The 19,052-nt window shown below is 41.5% G+C and overlaps 1 protein-coding gene across 9 annotated transcripts in view; it reads right to left on the bottom strand.

Moving 5' to 3' along the window:
• znf385b (zinc finger protein 385B) overlaps nt 1–19,052 on the bottom strand; it is a 392,471-nt gene that overhangs the window by 118,230 nt on the left and 255,189 nt on the right. The gene's annotated exons all lie outside the window — the stretch shown is intronic.

Below are 19,052 nucleotides of genomic sequence, written 5' to 3'. Positions count from 1 at the left end.
GACACAAAGAGGAGTGAACATCGTGGAGAGCGAGCGAAATTGGCCTGTCCCTCACCTCCGGTTCCGACACACGGCCTTCCCAGTCTATCTGGGCCAGCATTTAAGTTGTCCAAGCAACAGTTCGTGCCTTGCCGTAGGACCTGCCCCCCACCTCAGCGATACGCTCTGGGCCCAGACATTGTTGCTCAACCTCACAGCTGAGTTAGGTGGAAAGACATCAAAGCTCTCCACCTCGACTCCTCTCTGAATTCCATCTCCAACAGTGACACCACCTCCATCTCGAACACATTACACTTCAACATTGCACTGCGCACCAGCACAACTCTTCCCTTAAATCAGCTTCACCTTTGTTTACCCTGCATTGTTTGCAGTGATAGTTCACCACAATTTACTTCAGAAAAGGTGTGATTAATCATGTTTTCAGTCGAATTTCTTGCCTTTTGAACTACCAGTAAGCTGTCACTCACCTTCGGTAGCACCTTCTTAAATCTTCTTGGCCTAATATTTAGCACAGTACAATTAACTGTATAGTCCATTTACAGCAGAAATTACAATGTGTATCATCTCTCCCAAAAGAGCCTATACCTGCATGTAGAATCTTATATCCCTCCCTTATACTCAAAGAGTAATAGCAATTGATCCCTTCCAGCAGCTACCTGATAATATGTGGGAAGCATGAGAGGTCCTTAACTGACAGGAGTTTGCTCTCGCTAAGAAGAGGAATATGAAGTTGCAATTCAGCTTGGGTTAAGAGAGATGGTAAGATATGGAAACAGATCCTATGCTTAATGAGCAGCTTCACATTGTGTCAGAATAATATCACAAGCTGAGGCCATAGCCATACACTCCTCAGTTTCCTTAAATCCAAGGAATAATGCTCTTACTGCAATCTCAAAAATGGGCAAAAAACAAGTTGGATAATGATAACGATGTGAAAGATCTGCAGGAGGCGCACAATCACCTGGTCAACTATGTTCATGATAATGGAAAGGGTGGCAAGAGAGAAAATCAAAAAATGAAGATGGTTCCACTACAGACCAGTGAAACAGCAGTCAACAATGCTCATTAGTGACAAAATACACCTGTTTTTTTTTAGCTCCCTGAGCCATCAGCCATGCTTTCACTAGCAAGCAGATTCTATTTTTACACCTCTCCAAATGTCAATGTTGTCCATTTGTCAGAAAATACAAAAATAAAATTCTCAATATTGGTAGCCACACTCCATGACACTCCAATGAACGGTGTCAAAATAAATAAGGCTTACAAGAACAATTATAAAAGAGTACACAACTTTTGGCATTTGCAGGAATGAAAGTAGATACCCAAGTCGGACTTTCAAATTTAATATTATTATGGGGGCTTGTAAAAGCTGACCAGAAGATGGACATTATTAACCTAGAGAGAGTGTGCATGTGGCAGTTTTACTGGATTACCAGGTCATTGTGGGGGACTAAGTGGCTCCAGTATTCAGACTTCAGCAGCTGATAATTGACCCATACAAGCCATTCTGTGAGTCATATTTTAGGTGGCACCAATCATGCCCTGCAAAGAGGTGTTGGTTTAAAACTCTTTCTGGAGACCTCAGCACATAATTTAGTCCAGTATCAGTTTAGCTGAGATATTCAAGTTCGGTACCAGATTTCTCAAAAGGCCCTAAAAGATACAGCAGGACGATTTCAAAGTGTTGGAGAATATTCATTGCTCAATCAATATCCCTTACAGCAGATGATCAGGGCATCCTTATGGGACCTTTCTCAGGAATGCTAATTTTCAGAGATTGTGGAACCCTGTGACCACTTTTTCTCCATTACTAAAGTGCTTTTAAAACTGAATGCCAATCCTTGATCTCAAAGGTCATGAAAGGTAAGTTACTCTGTCTTTTTTGTTTTAATACGGATCATACGCCTTGTGGAAGGGGAATAATTGTAATCGATCTGAGATTTGCTCTTCTCAGGTCAGCAATACATGTTGGACACCAGAAGATTAGTCTGGGAGTGTGAGGAAGGTCCTTTTAGATTGCTCAAATCTTCAAGGCTGCAGTTGGCAGTTACTTCCTTGGTCCTCTTCTGAGGGGGAGCTGCTATATTCTCATACAAATTTTAAGCATTTTTCCATCAGATTTGTATATTTGCCTTCAAATTGAACCTAGCAAGAGCCTCAAAAGAAGATTATAAGGCAAACTTTACTTCTCCAAGGACATCGGAATCAGAAAAGTATATTTGATTTGTATTTCTTTAGAAACTGAAAGACATTGTTTATTTATTGACAACATGGAGATTATGATGTTTGGCCCATTGTGCCTATGCTGGCATTCCCTCTGTATTTTCTCCCACGTATCCCTTGGCACACTGCCTTCTTTTGCCCGTTACGCCACGGGCGTCTAGGGCAGCAATGAAGGTCCTCCGTCCCTGGCAGTGCTCACGGCATCCTTCATCGTGTCAGTAGCTTCCTCTCTGTTTACTGTCAGTCACGCAAGTCCGAGGTGGAGATTCAGGAATACAGTCGCACACAGATATAGAAGGATTCTTCATTGCCGTTTCCACGCCAGTTTTCCTTGACCAGTCAGGGTCGTTAGCCCTGAGCTGAACCCCTGAACCTGGAGGTCTGCTTCCGCCTCTACCTCCCTACCACCGCCTGGCACTATACTGACAGTTATACAAGACCCAGTCTGTTTTATCAAACAGGGGATTAATATTGTTTTGCAATATGGAGGGAAGAATTGTTTTGATTATATTAGATGGGGTCATAGATGAACTTATTAATTATTTATTTGGAAGCTGAAAGAGGTCTTTAGACAGGGGTACTAATTGCACCAGAAAACTTCAACAATGGCTTTGTGATATTCCCTGTAATGATAACAGATCACGAACTGCGGTCAAATTGATCCATTCACCCATGCATTTCTGCTTCAAAAGAAATAAGGCTAATAACCTCTGCAATGAATCCTCTGACTAGTTATGTGGTAAATACTGAGCAACACAGAGAAAGCTACAATGCAGGGTGCACACTGGATGATATATTACAGAATCTCTATTAACAAGCAATGCAAAGAAATTGCCCTTTTCAGAGCCTGATGGCCCATCGTCACAATCACTCCATTAGAAGCAGGTGCTTCATTGTAATGATTTTCTTCTGTTCTCTGTGTAATTCTTACTGGGACTATTATACACGAGAGCAGGGCCTCCTTTTTTGCCCTCAAGCCATCTGCAGTATGCTTCAGCTCAAGTTACCTGCAGAGCTGCTGCCTGCTGTTCCCTTCACAACTTTACTACAATAATATTTGTTTCAATGATTTTCCTGTCGTACAAGACCTTAAGACACCCCTGAGTATCAATCTATTTGTATTGATTGAAACAATGACTGCATGTTATATTTTAATACTCCAGTTTGTTGGATTAAGATGCAGAACTGTTATTTTTCTTCGATTTTCCTTGTTGTTTAACTTTCCTCTGCTTGCTTGTATTTTTATATAATCGCCTTTCTACTATGTAATTGTTCAGTGAATTTTCCAGCAATTACGACACAGTTGCTTCTGTATTTTTCTACAAGCCTTTTAGTTTTCTGTAGCAGGTGTCACACCACTTCAATCTGGCTAATTTATAGGTTAATTGTTATCACTGGAATTTTGTTATCTCTAGTCTCAGTATGAGGCAGCTGTGACTGCCTTTTCCTTTGTCTTTTCTTTGTTATTTCAGTTCTTTCTTTGTTCGTTCATCATTTTTGTAACACTGAATAAAACATTTACAAGCAAAAGTTTTAGGCCTCATTCTCAACTTCTGAAGAACCTTTGAATCATAAAAGCATCTTTGAATCCGGCTTTAGTTCTTATTAATAAAACCCTCTGAACAGGACGTTGATAATTTCATGTTATATTCAAACATTTTCACACTACAGTTTTGAAAAACATCTATATACCTGCCGAGATACAAGTCCAAATTGTTCATTGTTTGTCATTTTAAAAAGGGGTAAGTGAACTCTGCACATGCTTAGCCATAACATCCACTTATTAAGTCACACTCCATCACTGGAATAACTAACAGATCTAAGCAGATTCAGGACAGGGTGCAATAAATGAAAAAACGTTCTGAAAATGAGTCCTAAAGGTGAAATATCCTGTGCCTAATAACTGTACCATACCTTTCTCCCCCTCTCCAACACTTCCCTTTCATTGTTTTCAGAACAGAAAGGCTAAATAATAGAATGTCATGATTTTGGACTTTACTATATCTTCAAAGCCGGAGTTATATATTTTACTGAGAATGATTCCTAGTCTGAACAAACTCAAACAGCGTGTTAACATTTGAAGGCAACTAAGACTTGGGGGTGATGCAACAGGCAGGTCTATAAAATAATTTTAGAGCTTGACTGTTTGCCTATTCATAAATCATTCAAGTTCAACAAATTGAGGAGGGCCAGGGGAAATGATTTTAAACTGTGCAGGTGTAGTTATTAACTGGATGTTTGGCAATTCTGCCCAGAGAGGAATAACCCCTGGTGTGATGGTCCTGACCCTCAATCTGGTTTTAAAAGAGGAGCTGGCTTAGTCTTGGAGCTGGAGACCAGGAATTTGGACCTGATCTTGACTGGAAACTAGTGAGAAGTAAAGAGGGTATCAGTGGGCATGGACTGCTGTGCCTGTTTGAGCCGCACACACATATGTATGTGTATAACACATACCAAATGCTGGAAGAACACAGCAAGTCAGGCAGCATCTATGGAAAATTGTACAGTCAACGCTTCGGCAGGACTGGAGAAAAAAAGCTGAGGAGTAGATTTAAAGGGTGGGGGGAGGGGAGAGAGAAATGCCAGGTGATAGGTGAAACCTGCAGGGGGAGGGATGAGGTAAGGAGCTGGGAAGTTGATTGATGAAAGTGACAGAAGGCCATGGAAGAAAGAAAAGGGGGAGGAACACCAGAGGGAGGCAATCGGCAGCAAGGAGATAAGGTGAGAGAGGGAAAATGGGATGGGGAATGGTGAAGGTGGGGCCTTACCGGAAGTTTCAGAAAGTTATGTTCATGCCATCAGGTTGGAGGCTACCCAGATGGAATATAAGGTGATGCTCCTCCAACCTAAGTGTGGCCTCATCATGACAGTAGAGGAGGCCATGGATAGACATATCGGAATGGGAATGGGAATGCAAAATGGAATTAAAATGGAAGGCCACTGGGAGATCCCACTTTTTCTGGTTGACACAGCAGAGGTGCTCAGCGAAGTGGTCTCCCAATCTACGTCAATCTACCAACGCACAGGAGGCCACACTGGGAGCACTGGACACAGAATATGACCCCAACAGACTCACAGCTGAAGTGTCACCTCACCTGGAAGGACTGTTTAGGGCCCTGAATGGTAGTGAGGGAGGAGGTGTAGGGGCAGGTGTAGCACTTGCTCTGCTTGCAAGGATAAGTGCCAGGAGGGAGATCAGTGGAGAGGGACAAACGAACAAGGGAGTCGCATAGGGAGTGATCCCTGTGGAAAGCAGGAAGTGGGGTTGGGGGGAGGAGGAAAAGATGTGCTTGGCGGATCCCTTTGGAGGCGGCAGAAGTTTCGGAGAATGACGTGCTGGACATGGACTCTGGTGGGGTGGTAGGTGAGGACAAGAGGAACCCTATCCCTGGTAGAGTGGCAGGAGGATGGGGGTAAGAGTAGACGTGCTTGAAATGGAAGAGATGCGGTTGAGAGCAGCATTGACGGTGGAGGGAGTGATGCCTGCTTGCTATGTGGCACAGTGTGCCCCTACCTTGATGGATGAGCATTAAGATAATACCCATGAAGCAGAGCTGGCATTCGGTTTCCTCCGTCCCACATGTTACCGATATGATTGCTGGTGCGTAACGGCTACTCCACATTAAAAGAAGCCATGTTAACCTGCTAACTCGCCTCTACAATGTGAGGTTCCACACCTGGACAGTGAGGACCCCCCATGGACAATCCCAACAGGCCTGAACCCTGCTTCAGCACCACAGCATCATACATTTTAATATTAATGCTACCACACTATGTGAAATATACTGGGCAGGAGACAGCAAACCAATAAGTACAACTTTCTCTGCAGGGTCAGATAGTGAACGTGGAGTGAGCTTTCCCTTCAAGAATGGACTGCTTTGGCACCTCATTCTTATTCTCTCGAATTACTGACTGTTCCGTGAAACTTCAGCTCTTTATGACATGGAAACAACTAACTGTGATCATCAGTTCAAATGCCACAACTGTGGAAGCTTCAGACATGTACCGTGGAAAGCATTCTGACAGGGGGCATCACTGTCTGGTATGGGGGAGGAGTTACTGCACGGGACCGAAAGAAGCTGCAGAGGGTCGTAAATTTAGTCGGCTCTACCTTGGGTACTAGCCTACAAAGTACCCAGGACATCTTCAGGGAGTGGTGTCTCAGAAAGGCAGCGTCCATTATTAAGGACCTCCAGCGCTCAGGGCATGCCCTTTACTCACTGTTACCATCAGGTAGGAGGTACAGGAGCCTGAAGGCACACACTCAGTGATTCAGGAACAGCTTCTTCCCCTCTGCCATCTGATTCCTAAATGGACTTTGAACCCTTGAACACTACCTCATTTTTTTGAATATATATCATTTCTCTTTTTGCATGATTTTTAATCTATTCAATATGCATATACTGTAATTGATTTACTTGTTTATTTATATATTTATTTTCTTCTATATTATGCATTGCATTGAACTGCTGCTGCTAAGTTAACAAATTTCATGACACATGCCGGCGATAGTAAACCCGATTCCGATTCAGATTCTGATACAATCAGTGGCCACTTTATTAGGTACACCTACACATCTGCTCATTAATACAAATACAGTATCCAATCAGCTGATCATGTGGCAGTGGTCAGAGGAGAATGGTCAGACTGGTCAAGCTGACAGGAAGGCAACATACATCTTTGCTTTTATATTCGAGTCCCCTTGAACTGAATGCAAACATTGTATTTGCCTTCCTTCCCACTGACTCAACCTGCAAATTAACCTTTAGGAAATCTTGCACGTGAAATCCCATGTCCCTTTGCACTTCTGATTTTTGAATTTTCTCCACATTTAGAAAAGAGTCTATACTTTTATTCCTTCTACCAAAGTGCATGACCATACACTACCCTACACTGAATTCCATCTGCCACTTCTTTGCCCATACTCCCAATCTGTCTCAGTCCTTCTGCAGCCTCACTGATTCCTCAACACCACCTCCTCCTCCACCTATCTTCATATCATCTGCAAAATTGGCCTCAAAGCTATTAATTCCGTCATGCAAATCACTGACATGCAACATAAACAGAAGTGCTCCGAACACCAAGTCCTGCGGAGCACCACTAATCACCGGCAGCCAATCAGGAAAGGCTCATGTCATTCCCATTCTTTGCCTCCTGCCAATCAGCCAATGCTCTATCCATGTTAGTATCTTTTCAGCACTACCAGGGACTCTTATCACGTTAAGCAGCCACATCACCCCCTCTGCCTACCTGCCTATCTTTTCGATACCATGTGCATTCTTGGACGTTAAGTTACCAGCTATAATCTTCTTTTAGCCTTGACTCAGTGACGTCCACAATGTCTTATCTGCCAATCTCTAATTGCGCAACAAGATAATCTACCTTATTCCGTATACTGCGTGCATTGAAATACAACGCCTTCAGCCCTGTAACTACCACCCTTTCAATTTGTCCCCCAGTTTACTCTGCAACTCATTCCACTGACTACAAACTAATGGGCAGTCTGTACTTATAAAAAATAATCTGGGAGACTATCGGAATGGAAATACCTGCTGCTGTAAGACTGCAGACATCCACAGAGATGAGGAGAAATTTTTTTAGCCAGAGGGTCGTGGATTTATGGAAGTCGTTGCCACATACAGCTGTGGAGGCCCGATCATTGAGGGTGTTTAAGGAGGAGATTGATAGGTATCTAATTAGTCAGGGTATCAAGGGATATGGGGAAAAAGCCGGAAATTGGAACTAGATGGGAGAATAGTTTAGCTCATGGTGGAGTGGCGGAGCAGACTCGATGGGCCAAATGACCTACTTCTGCTCCTTTGTCTTGTGACCTTGTGAATGGAACGGGGCATTTCCAGGTGCCTTCTCTCTGGGCTGCACTGCACCCTACCCAGCAACAATCAGGGTCTGGCTTGAGTTGAGCCGAGAATGCTGGGCAAACCCATTTGCTCACTCGCTGAGTCACTGAGACTGAGCTATGGCTGGTCTTCCTATGCTTGTTCATTCTCTTATTGCAGCTGTTTCCCTGATCCTCTCCATCACACTGTTTTTGTTCACTTCTAACTTATCAACTGCCCTCAGGAATGGAACTCTTTTGTAAGCTGGGGACCATCTGTAAATACCTTTATTGAGATCACCTGGTATAATTGATTCCTGGGCTGGAACAATTGCCTGAAAGGCCGAGTGAGGAATTTTCCACTTATTTGCAGTTGAAATGTGCCTTTGTCAAGATTTAATTTATTTATTAATAACATGTACATTGAAGCATACAGTGAAATGCATTATGTGTGTTAACAACCAACACAAAGAGATCATATATCTGTGGCTGACAGAAAAGGAAATGAGTTTTTAAGTCACAAAACTCTGACAAACATTTATGTAGGAGAATCAATATTAATGGATTAGTTATTCTTTCCCTGCATTCCAAATCTGCATGTTTTAAATCGAGGTTTGTGTTATCAAATGAATAATTAAGAACAGTAATCAGCATTCACTTAACATTGCATTGATAAAATATTTAATTCTTGAACTAGTCAAAAATTCAATCTCATAATCTTCTTTTTGACTAAGTGAAGTTTGGGGAATCATAGCAGATCAGATAAAAACAGGAATATGAGTAAAACTCAGCAGGTCAGGTAACTTCCATCATTACCTTTACAGATGACGATATCAACCTTTCAATATTCAAAACAAATCTTAAATATATCCATTACATCCACTCATTTCTTTCTAGCATATGGGACAGCTTCATATTTTTATTCAAAATACTGTGAAAGCACAAACTGATCTGTTCTCAGTTCATCTGGGAATACAGACCTTATATTGACATGTACGTTACTTGCATTTTAACGAGGAACATGTGAACAAAAGGTACGAAAAAACAGGTAGATATTGTGACAATAATTCAAGAACCTGTTTGGGCGTTGTTAGTCAGATAGTCATACAGCACAGAAACTGGCCCTTTGGCCCAATACAACTACATCGATATTTTGTCCATCCACACCAACCCCATTTGCTTACTGTATCTTTCTACGCCTTGCCTATTTGTCTGTCTAAACTGTATCAAATTTCACCCTGGCAGCACATTCGCAATGTCAGACACTGAGTAACAAACTTAGACCTCGGATTCCTTTTACACTCCTTTCTCCCACCTTATTAACTAAGACCCTTTTGTTTTTATTTAAATACATTTCTGGGCGGTCGCATTTCTGGCTGGCAAATTGTTTGGGTTACAAATAGTTCTCGGGAACAGTATCCTGTCGTACTGAGGAGAATATATATACTTCCATTAGATCACCAAGCAGCCTCCTTATTGCAGGGAAAGCAATCCCAGGCTGTACAATGTCTCCTCGTTACTAAAATCCTCCAGTCACAGCAATGTGAATTTCTCTGCAATATTTTAATGTAATCTCATCCTCCCTATACTTAGGCAACCAGCACTGCATAGGATACTGCAACTGCAACCTTACCAGTGTTTTGCAATGTCTCTTATACTCTATGTTCCAACCTACCTGGCAGGTCTTCTTCACTAAGATATCAACCTGCGTTAATACTTTCCAACCTACGGACTTTATTCTCCAAGATCTCTTTATTTTCTATCACCAGGCCATTTGGACCCAATTAGCTTGACTTGAAATCCATGTGTCTTAATCTTCTCATCCAGCCTGCCACATGAACCAAGTTAATTGGCCTTCTGATGCACTATCAATTACTCCAAAAGACTGGAAGCAGCGTAAACACTGAAAGGCTTTTATTAACAGTAAAATGGACCCACGTCCATGCTGAATGTCTGTCTCCTCCACGGAGGGAGGAGCAGTCAGCAGAGGGGCCTTACCAGGCATGTCCAGATAGGTAACCCAGTTACAACCCATATACATGGTTTACCAATCCTTCTAAAGACCACATCGACAATATCTACCTCCCTGCCTTCATCAATCTCTAATGTTCCCTCCTCTGCACTGTCTGCTGCAGTGCACAGAAACTGCATTGAGTGGACAGGGAGACCTTACAATGGGTAGTCAAAACACTGAGTGGACAGGGAGACTTTACAACGGGGAGTCAAAACTGCCCAACACATCACCGGTACCAGCCTACCCACCATCAAGGACATTTATACAGAAAGGTACCGGGAAAAGGCTGGCAACATCATGAAGGATTCACCCACCCGGCTCATGGACTGTTTGTCCCACTTCCACCAGGGAGGGGCTACGTAGCAACAATGCCAGGACCACCAAGCTCAAAAACAGTTACTTTCCCCAAGTGGTAAGTCTGACCAACATCTCCCACCCACTAACCCTACACCACTACTTTATCATTTCTTGATCACCTTATGTGCAGACACTCCAGTACCTAGTGCCACTTTTTGTACATATAATCTATCTATCTATATACGCTAACTTAAGTATTTACATTTATTGTGTTTTTATTGTTATGTTCTTTACCTTTGTGTTTTTTATATGCTGCATCAGGTCTGGAGTAACAATTGCTTCGTTCTCCTTTACAGATGTGTAACGGAAAAGACATTAAACAATCTTGAATCTTAAGACAACTCACTCTAATTGGTGAGACAGGAAGTCATGCTGACTATCCCTCCTGCCTCTTCAAATATTTACAAATCCCATCCCTTAGAATTTTCTCTTTTTTTTGTCTACCACTGATGAAAAAGGCATTGGCCTGTAGTTACCCGGCTTATCCCTAGTTAACTTTTTAAATAAAAGGAATATTAGCTATGAGACAGTCTTCTTGTATTTCACCTGTGGCTGACAAAGATGCAAAGATATCATCAAGGTCCCAGCAATCTCCTACCTTCTGGAATAGATCTCATCCAGCCCTCGAGACTTATCCACCTTTATGCATTCCAAGATATCTAACACCTCCAACTTCTAAATACTGATATGCCCCATAGTATTTGTGTATCCTTCCCTGAACGTAATATCCTCCATGTCTTCTTCCTCAGTGAACACAGACGTGAAGCCCCAAGGAAGATGATGAATGCTGGAAATCTGGATGAGAAGTAATTTTTGAATGGATGTGTCTTCAGCGAGGGTTCTAATTTCAGTCTTAAATAATCAGCTCCAAAAAATATCAAATGAATAAAGAGATCATGTAGTTGGTTTAAAATAAAATTCAGATCTTATGCTCTGTAGTGAGTTAAGGATTCTTAGATGCCAAGACCTGAGCCAGGTGCATCAGGATGCAGCTCCTTAGAGAATGTGTTAGGGAACTGGAGCTGCAGCTCGATGACCTTTGGCTTGTTAGGGAAAGTAAGGCAGTGATAGACAGGAGTTACAGGGAGGTAGTGACCCAAAGGCTACAAGGGACAGATAAATGGGTGACTGCCAGGAGAGGGAAGGGGGAACATTAGATAGTAGAAAGAACACCTGTGGCTGCCCCCCTCAACAATAAGTACTCCATTTGAGTGCCGCTGGGGTAAGCAACAGCGACTATGCCCCTGGCAGTGAGTCTGGCCTGGTGGTGCAGAAGGGTAGGGAATGGATATCAACAGCTTAGAAGACTCTACAGTCAGAGGGAGAGATGGGCGATTCTGTGGACACAAAAAGGAAACACAGCTGGTAGTTTGCCTCCCAGGTGCCAGGGTCCAAGATATTTCTGGACGTGTCCACAATATCCTGAAAAGGGAGGGTGAGCAGCCAGAAGTCGTGGTACACATTGGTAACAATGCTATAGGAAGGAAAAGGAAAGAGGTCCTGAGAAAAGAATATAGGGAGTTAGGAAGGAAGCTGAGAAACAGGACCTCAAGGGTAATAATCTCAGGATTGCTGCCTGTGCCACGCAACAGTGAGGATAGGAATAGAATGAGGTGGCAAATAAATGCATGGTTGAACAATCAGAGTGGGGGCAGGGATGCAGATTTCTGGATGTTTGGGATCTCTTCTGGGACAGCTGAGACCTGTACAAAACAGACAGGTTCCACTTGAATCGGGGGGGGGGGGGCAATACTCATGTGCGCAGATTTACTAGAGCTTTTGGGAGTGGTTTAAAATAATATGGCAGGGGGATGGGAACCAGGATGATAGAGCTGGGAATGAGCCAGCAGGTTTACAAGTAGATGATGGGTATAACCTGAATGCAAGGAAGTACAAGCCAATGATTGGGCACAAATGCTGACAAAGAGTTAAGTTGTACCACAGATACAAAATTCAAAAGAGCAAAGAATGCAGGACTGAAGGTGCTCTACTTAAATGTGCGTAGCATTCGGAATCAGGTGGACAAATTTGTGGCACAATTACAGATTGGTCGGTATGACATTGTGGGCATCAGTGAGTCGCAGCTGAACGAAGGCCATAGTTGGGAACTGAACTTCAAAGGATATAGTTTGTATCGAAAGGACAGGCAGGAGGGCAGAGGCAGTGGTGTGGCTCTGTTTGTAAGACATTGAATTACATCTTTAGAAAGAGGTGACATAGGGTCATTGAATGTTGAAACTTTGTGGGGGGAGTTAAAAAAATTACAAGGGTAAAAAAACCATTACGTGAACCGTACGTAGGCCTCCAAATAGTAGCCAAGATGTGGGGTTGAGATTGCAAAGGGAGCTGGAGAAGGCATGAAATAAGGGTAATGACACAATTGTAATGGGGGACTTCAATATGCAAGGGGATTGGGAAAATCAGGTTGGTGTCGGATTGCAAGAGAGGGAATTTGTTGAATGCCTACGAGATGGCTTTTTAGAGCAGCTTGTGTTTGAGCCTACTTGGGGAAAGGTTATCTTAGATTGGGTGTTTGTAATAACCCAGATCTTATTAGGGAGCTTAACATAAAGGAACCCTCAGGAGGCAGTGATCATAATGTGATTAAATTCATACTGCAGTTTGAGAGGGAGAAGCATAACTCACATGTACCTGTATCACAATGGAATAAAGGGAATTACAGAGGCATGAGAGAGGACCTTGCCCAAGTGTATTGGAGGAGGATACTGGTGAGGATGACAGCAGAGCAGAGATAGCTGAATTTTCTGGGAATAGATCACAAGGTGCAGGATAGAGGAAGAATTTCTCAACTAGCAGGGGTAGGCAACCAAGAAAGTTAAGAACTGCATAAAAGCCAAGGAAAGGGCATATAAGGTAGCAAATGTGAGTGGGAATTTGGATGATTGGAAAGCTTTTAATGGTGACTAGTGGTGTTCCTCAGGGGTCAATATTGGGACTGCTACTTTTCACATTGTTTGTTACTGATTTAGATAATGGAATTGATGGCTTTGTGGCAAAGATTGCAGATGATACAAAGATAGGTGGAGGGGTAGATAGTGCTGAGGAAGCAATGCGATTGCAGCAAGACTTACACAACTAGAAGAATGGGCAAAAAAGTGGCAGATAGAACACAGTGTTGGGAAATGTATGATAATGCATTTTGTAAAACAATAGTGCGGACTATTATCTTGGCCTCCAAGGTTCAAACATCAGAGGTGCAGAGAGACTTGGGAGTCCTCATGCAAGACTCCCAGAAGGTTAATTTACAGGTTGAGTCTGTGGTAAAGAAGGCAAATACAATGTTGGCATTTATTTCAAGGGTAATAGAGTATAAAAGCAAGGAGATAATGCCAAGCCTTTAAAAGCCTTTACTAGTCAGGCCAAACAGAGTATTGTCTACAGTTTTGGGCCCCATATCTCAGAAAAGATGTGTTGGAGAGAGTCCAGAGGGGTTCACAAGGATGATTCTGGGAATGAAGGGGATAACACAGGAGGACTATTTGGCAGCTTTGGGCCTGGAATTTAGAAGAATGCATGGCGATCTCATTGAAACCTACCGAATGTTGAAAGGACTAGATAGGGTGGATGTGGAGAGGATGTTTCCTATGGTGGGGGTATCCAGAACTAGAGGACACAGCCTCAAAATTGAGGGGCAACCTTTTAGAAAAGAGGCAAGAAGGAATGTTTTTTTAGCCAGAGAGCAGTAAATCTATGGAATGCTGTGCCACTGACTGCGGTGGAGGCCAAGTCTGTGTGTACATTTAAGGTGGAAGCTGATCATTTCCTGATCGTTCAGGGCATCAAGGGATATGGCGAGAAGGCAGGTGTATGAGGTTGAGTGGGATCTGGGATCAGCCATGAGGAATGGCACAGCAGACTCGATGGCCTGAATGGCCTAATTCTGCTCCTGTGTCTTATGGTCTTATGGACCCAATTCAATATGAATACTAAGGACAATTTTGCTTTCACTATACAATCACCCTTAATCTACTGAAAAATCAAGGTGTAATAAAGTGCATGAAGCGATCGAAACCTGAACTGCCACAAAACTGCATTAATAATAAAGGAAATTATAAAGCAAAGGAAAGTGCTTAAATTTGTTGCTTAGAAAAGTAACAACTGACTAGAAATGTTACCAATTTGTTATTCAATCTTTATTTTTTGATTGCAATATTTTACCATCATTGCTAAATATAATTACTGATAGAAATGATCAAAACACATTTTTCAGAAATTTCAAAGCAAGATATATCTGTGATATGCGCCATTTCCTCAAAATAATTGAAACCGCTCACTTGTTTCAATCCTTATATATTTCTGGGAAACAGTTGTGGAAGGAAAAAAATAGCAGATAGTTAATGTGAAGCTTTCATTCATCATTAGAGTGAGAAGGATAAAAATTCTATAATTATTTTGATATCAAGGGTAATACCCTTCCAAGTGTCACCTTAGCTTTTATTCAAAGCTTAACCCATTGCTAACTAGAGCTCACACAGTGAAGCCAATTGTTTCCTCGATTGTTCCTACTTGTGGAAGGAAGGAAGTTATTTTGCATTCAACTGTTGGAAGTCAGCCTGTCCCCACTCAGGTAAAGCAGAGGGCAAACAGCTGAGTAACCAGAACCTTGAAAGTTAAAAGTGAAAGACTCACTTACAGAATAAGAAATCACTCTTCAGGAGCTTTTGTAAAAAAAGCACCTTTTCATTTATCACTGTTACCCTAACTTTACTCTTCTCGGTGACTGGTTTACTTATGGAAATGCAGAAACAACTTTTTTCCCAGAGTGAGGGGTAATTCAGACTCTGTAGCTTCTAATGCTCTGAGATAGATTGTCCTGTCAGTGTACCTAATAGAACTTGATGAATAGACCAGTTATAATTACTCTCAAAAAAACCCATTTTGATGCAGTTTGAAACAGGAGTCTTGTGTTTGGGCACATTCCTATTATTGAGACACAGTGACATATAAACAGTATCTTTTCCTGAGCTGCTGTTAAGGCACTAAATATCAGGTCACAATGGCAAGAAAGATTTTTATCTCTGAATTTAAAATTAATGCTTTGCAGTTTCATGATTGCTTTACACGGTGATGGAAGCAGTACTCTATACAAAGCCATTCCCCATTATTCTAGTGTGGTTTATTTGGAACAGACATGGGGAATCAAAAGTTCTCCTAACATCTTTTGAAATCAATTGTCTTGTCCTCTCCTCAGTCAACAAGACACACAACCAAATTGGAAGCTCCTGAGCTGAAATATTTATCACCACAATCAGTAGCCTCATGGCGTGGTATATTGTTCACGTTATTATTGCTATCAAGTCAGGGGATCAACCCTGTTATAATGAGAGGTACAGAAGACAGAAAATACCAAGAGTAACACTTGTTGGTATAAATAATAAGCTGCTACCACGGAGAATCTGCAATGCAGGACAATATGCATGCTAAACAATAAGAACTTGCATCGTTCAGGCAGTTGGGAACAATAATAGGCAATTTAAAAGGTAAAAGAAGAATGGGGGCTCCAATCTCCACCGTCACAGTGCAGAAATGCGATGGAAGCCTTTGCAACCATCTTCAGCCAGAAGTGCAGATTGGATGAGCCACCACAGCCACCTTGTGTGATCACATCACACAAACAAATCTTCAGCCAATTTTATTCCCTCCAAATGAGATGAAAAAACATTGCTGAAAGCACTGAGTAACATGAAGTCTATGAGGCCATACAACATTGAAGGAGTACCAAAAACCTGCACTCCAGAACTGGCTGCAGTCTAGCTAAGCTGTTTCAAATACAGTTACAACATTAATATCTGCCCAATGTGTAATACATCAAAGATATGCCACATTCATAGACGAGGACGTACCATACATTTTAAATCAGTCTACTGACAATAAACAGCAAAGTGATCAAAGGTGTCACAGCAGACCTGCCGAGTGGCCCTCATTCATAGCCTATTTATACATGCTCAGTTCAGGGTTCACTGGAACCTATCGTGTCCAGACCTCAAAACAGTTTTGCTCTAAACATGAATTGAACAGTTGAATTGTAGAGATGAGAGTCAATGCCCTTGATATCAAGGCGAAATTTGATTGAGTGTAGCATCGAGAGTCAAGCCAAAACTGAATTCAATGAGTAACAAAGGGAAAACATATCATTTATTAGATTCATACTTCACACAAAAGATAATGTTTATGGCTGTTGTGGTCAATTATTCCAACCATAGGACATGACTGTAGGAGCTCATCAGGACATTGACCTGGGTGCAGCTATCCTACGCTGCTTCACCACTGAAGTTCTTTCCATCACAAGCTCATATGTTAACTGATGATTGTATAATATTCAATTCCATTTGCAACTCTTTGCAAGCCGTCTAGCCTGCACTCAAGAAGATGAAGACATTTGGACATAGCCTAATTAAATGGCAAGCAACATTCCTGCCAGGCAATGATTATTTCCAACTTAAGAGTATCCAACATCTCCTCTTTAGGTTGAATGGTATCGCTTTCATAGAATAGTCCACCATTAACATGCCGAGCTTCACTACTGGCCAAAAACTTAACTAAAGAACACACACAAAATGCAAGACCTTGCAGGCCTTGCAGCATCTATGAAAAAGAGTACAGTCAATGTTTCAGGCCCAGATCCTTTAGCAGGACTGGAGGAAAAGAGATGAACTTAATTAGATCAACTAGGTAAACCTTGTGGACACAAAGTATGACAGACTACAGGTGGCTCACCTTCTGATACTGCAAAGCCTTACGAAGCATCTACAAGGAAAATGATTGCATGTTGAATACAGCTAAAAAAAAAATCTCTCAAGAAGGTCAGAACCATCCCGGGTAAAGTAGTCAGCTAGACAAGGACTCCATCAATCTTCATTCCATTCACTAACGTACACAGTGACATGCATTGCAATTATTCACCTTGAGTACTCTAACAGGATCTCCCAATCCTGTAACCTTTATCACCAACAACAAGGACAGCAATTGGATGCAGACAGCGCTACCCCCAAGTTTCATTCCAAGTCGTACACCATATTCACTTGGTAATAGGTTGCTGGATCTAACTCCTGAAATTTCTTTCTCCAACAGCAGCAGAAATGCCTTCACCGCAAAGAATGCCTTTGATCAAGAATGTGGTTCACCTCTACTTTCACCAGGGTCATCAAAGTTAAGGCAATAGATGATTGCCTTGCCACATACTGATAAATCAATAAAGTAGAGCATTCCTTCTTTTTCCTTCTTGCATGGAAATCACAAGTGCACCCTTTTACTACACATTAAACTTCACACTGATACTGGTATTGCTGCCTGCTGAAAGATAACTTGACATCCCATGCTGACCTCTTACCAGCTTCCAATGAAGCTGAGAGGAGGGATAACTGGGTTGCTAGTTGGGATGCTGCTCTTACCATAGTCATAACACCACAATGCAAAGTTTGGGCAGAACCCATATACACATGTCTGAAGCCAACTGAAATCACAGCTTCTGAGACATATCAATGAAAGTAAGACACATTTCACAGAGTATGGAAACTTTCACTTTAAAAATACTGCACAACTGATAAAAGAGCAAGTTGTTTTGTGTAAAGATCACTAGTGCTCTCCTTCATTTTAAATTCCTTATCACTACTGGTCCAGTGAATGAGCCTGAAGATAAAAGCTCCATACAGTCGATTGGAAGGCTTTCGTCTTGCTTCTCAGCAATGATACAATGGATTTGCAAATGGTGTTCCTAACAATGACATAATTCATTGGTGAAAATGTGCACGTAGAGATGACTTTACATTCAACCCCCTTCATACATATAACAGACTTTGTAAAGTCATCGTGCATATTCGTCAAAAGGTGCTGCATATTTGTCTTTGGCATCAAGTCATGAATCTTAAATCATAAATGGCATCAATAAACACAGATGCAATTAAAATAAATTTCTGTATGTTTCTAACAATATTGATACAGAGCAACTCATAAGGTTGAAATATTCTTGGTTTCAGTTTTCCAATTTCAATTTAAAGTTAAAAAAAATGGTAAACCTTTTAAGAGATTCACATAAGCAACCTTGGGTGAACAGCCGTGCATTTAACAACAGCATAATTTATAAGAGACCTGAAATCCCCTGTTATAATCTCCTTTCACACTAGATTAATTTGCTAAAAGAATTAATGTTGTTAACAACCCGGGTACATTTCAAACACCCACAGTGATAACATAATTCTGTATTGATTAAGATATTCAATCTTAAGTCAAACATATCTGTACTCTCTCTATAATGAGAGACATTTTTCCTTCAGTTTGTATTTCAGATAAATGAATGTTTTCTCATTATTTTAAAGTTCAGAATTATGCCAGCCAAAATACTGTATATCAGATATAATTTTCATATTTCACTAGACACTGCTGATATATTAAATGTTTTAAAGATATTTGGAAATAAAATGAATCAGTGAGAGCCAACGTATTTTCCACAAACAGCATTTCTAATAAACCTTAAGCTCAGGCTTACTTTGTCATAATGCTTTTTTTCCCCCAAACGGCTCAGTAAGCTCAAAGATTTATAGGCTAGAAACATTGAAGCTTACCTACATAAAGCGTGGGTCAGAAAGGATTTTATGGCAAGAG

Source organism: Mobula hypostoma, chromosome 6 (genome assembly GCF_963921235.1).
Source record: "Mobula hypostoma chromosome 6, sMobHyp1.1, whole genome shotgun sequence".
NCBI classification, from domain to species: domain Eukaryota; kingdom Metazoa; phylum Chordata; class Chondrichthyes; order Myliobatiformes; family Myliobatidae; genus Mobula; species Mobula hypostoma.
Note: the sequence above shows the minus strand (reverse complement) of the source record. Positions and strands in the feature narration are given on the sequence as shown.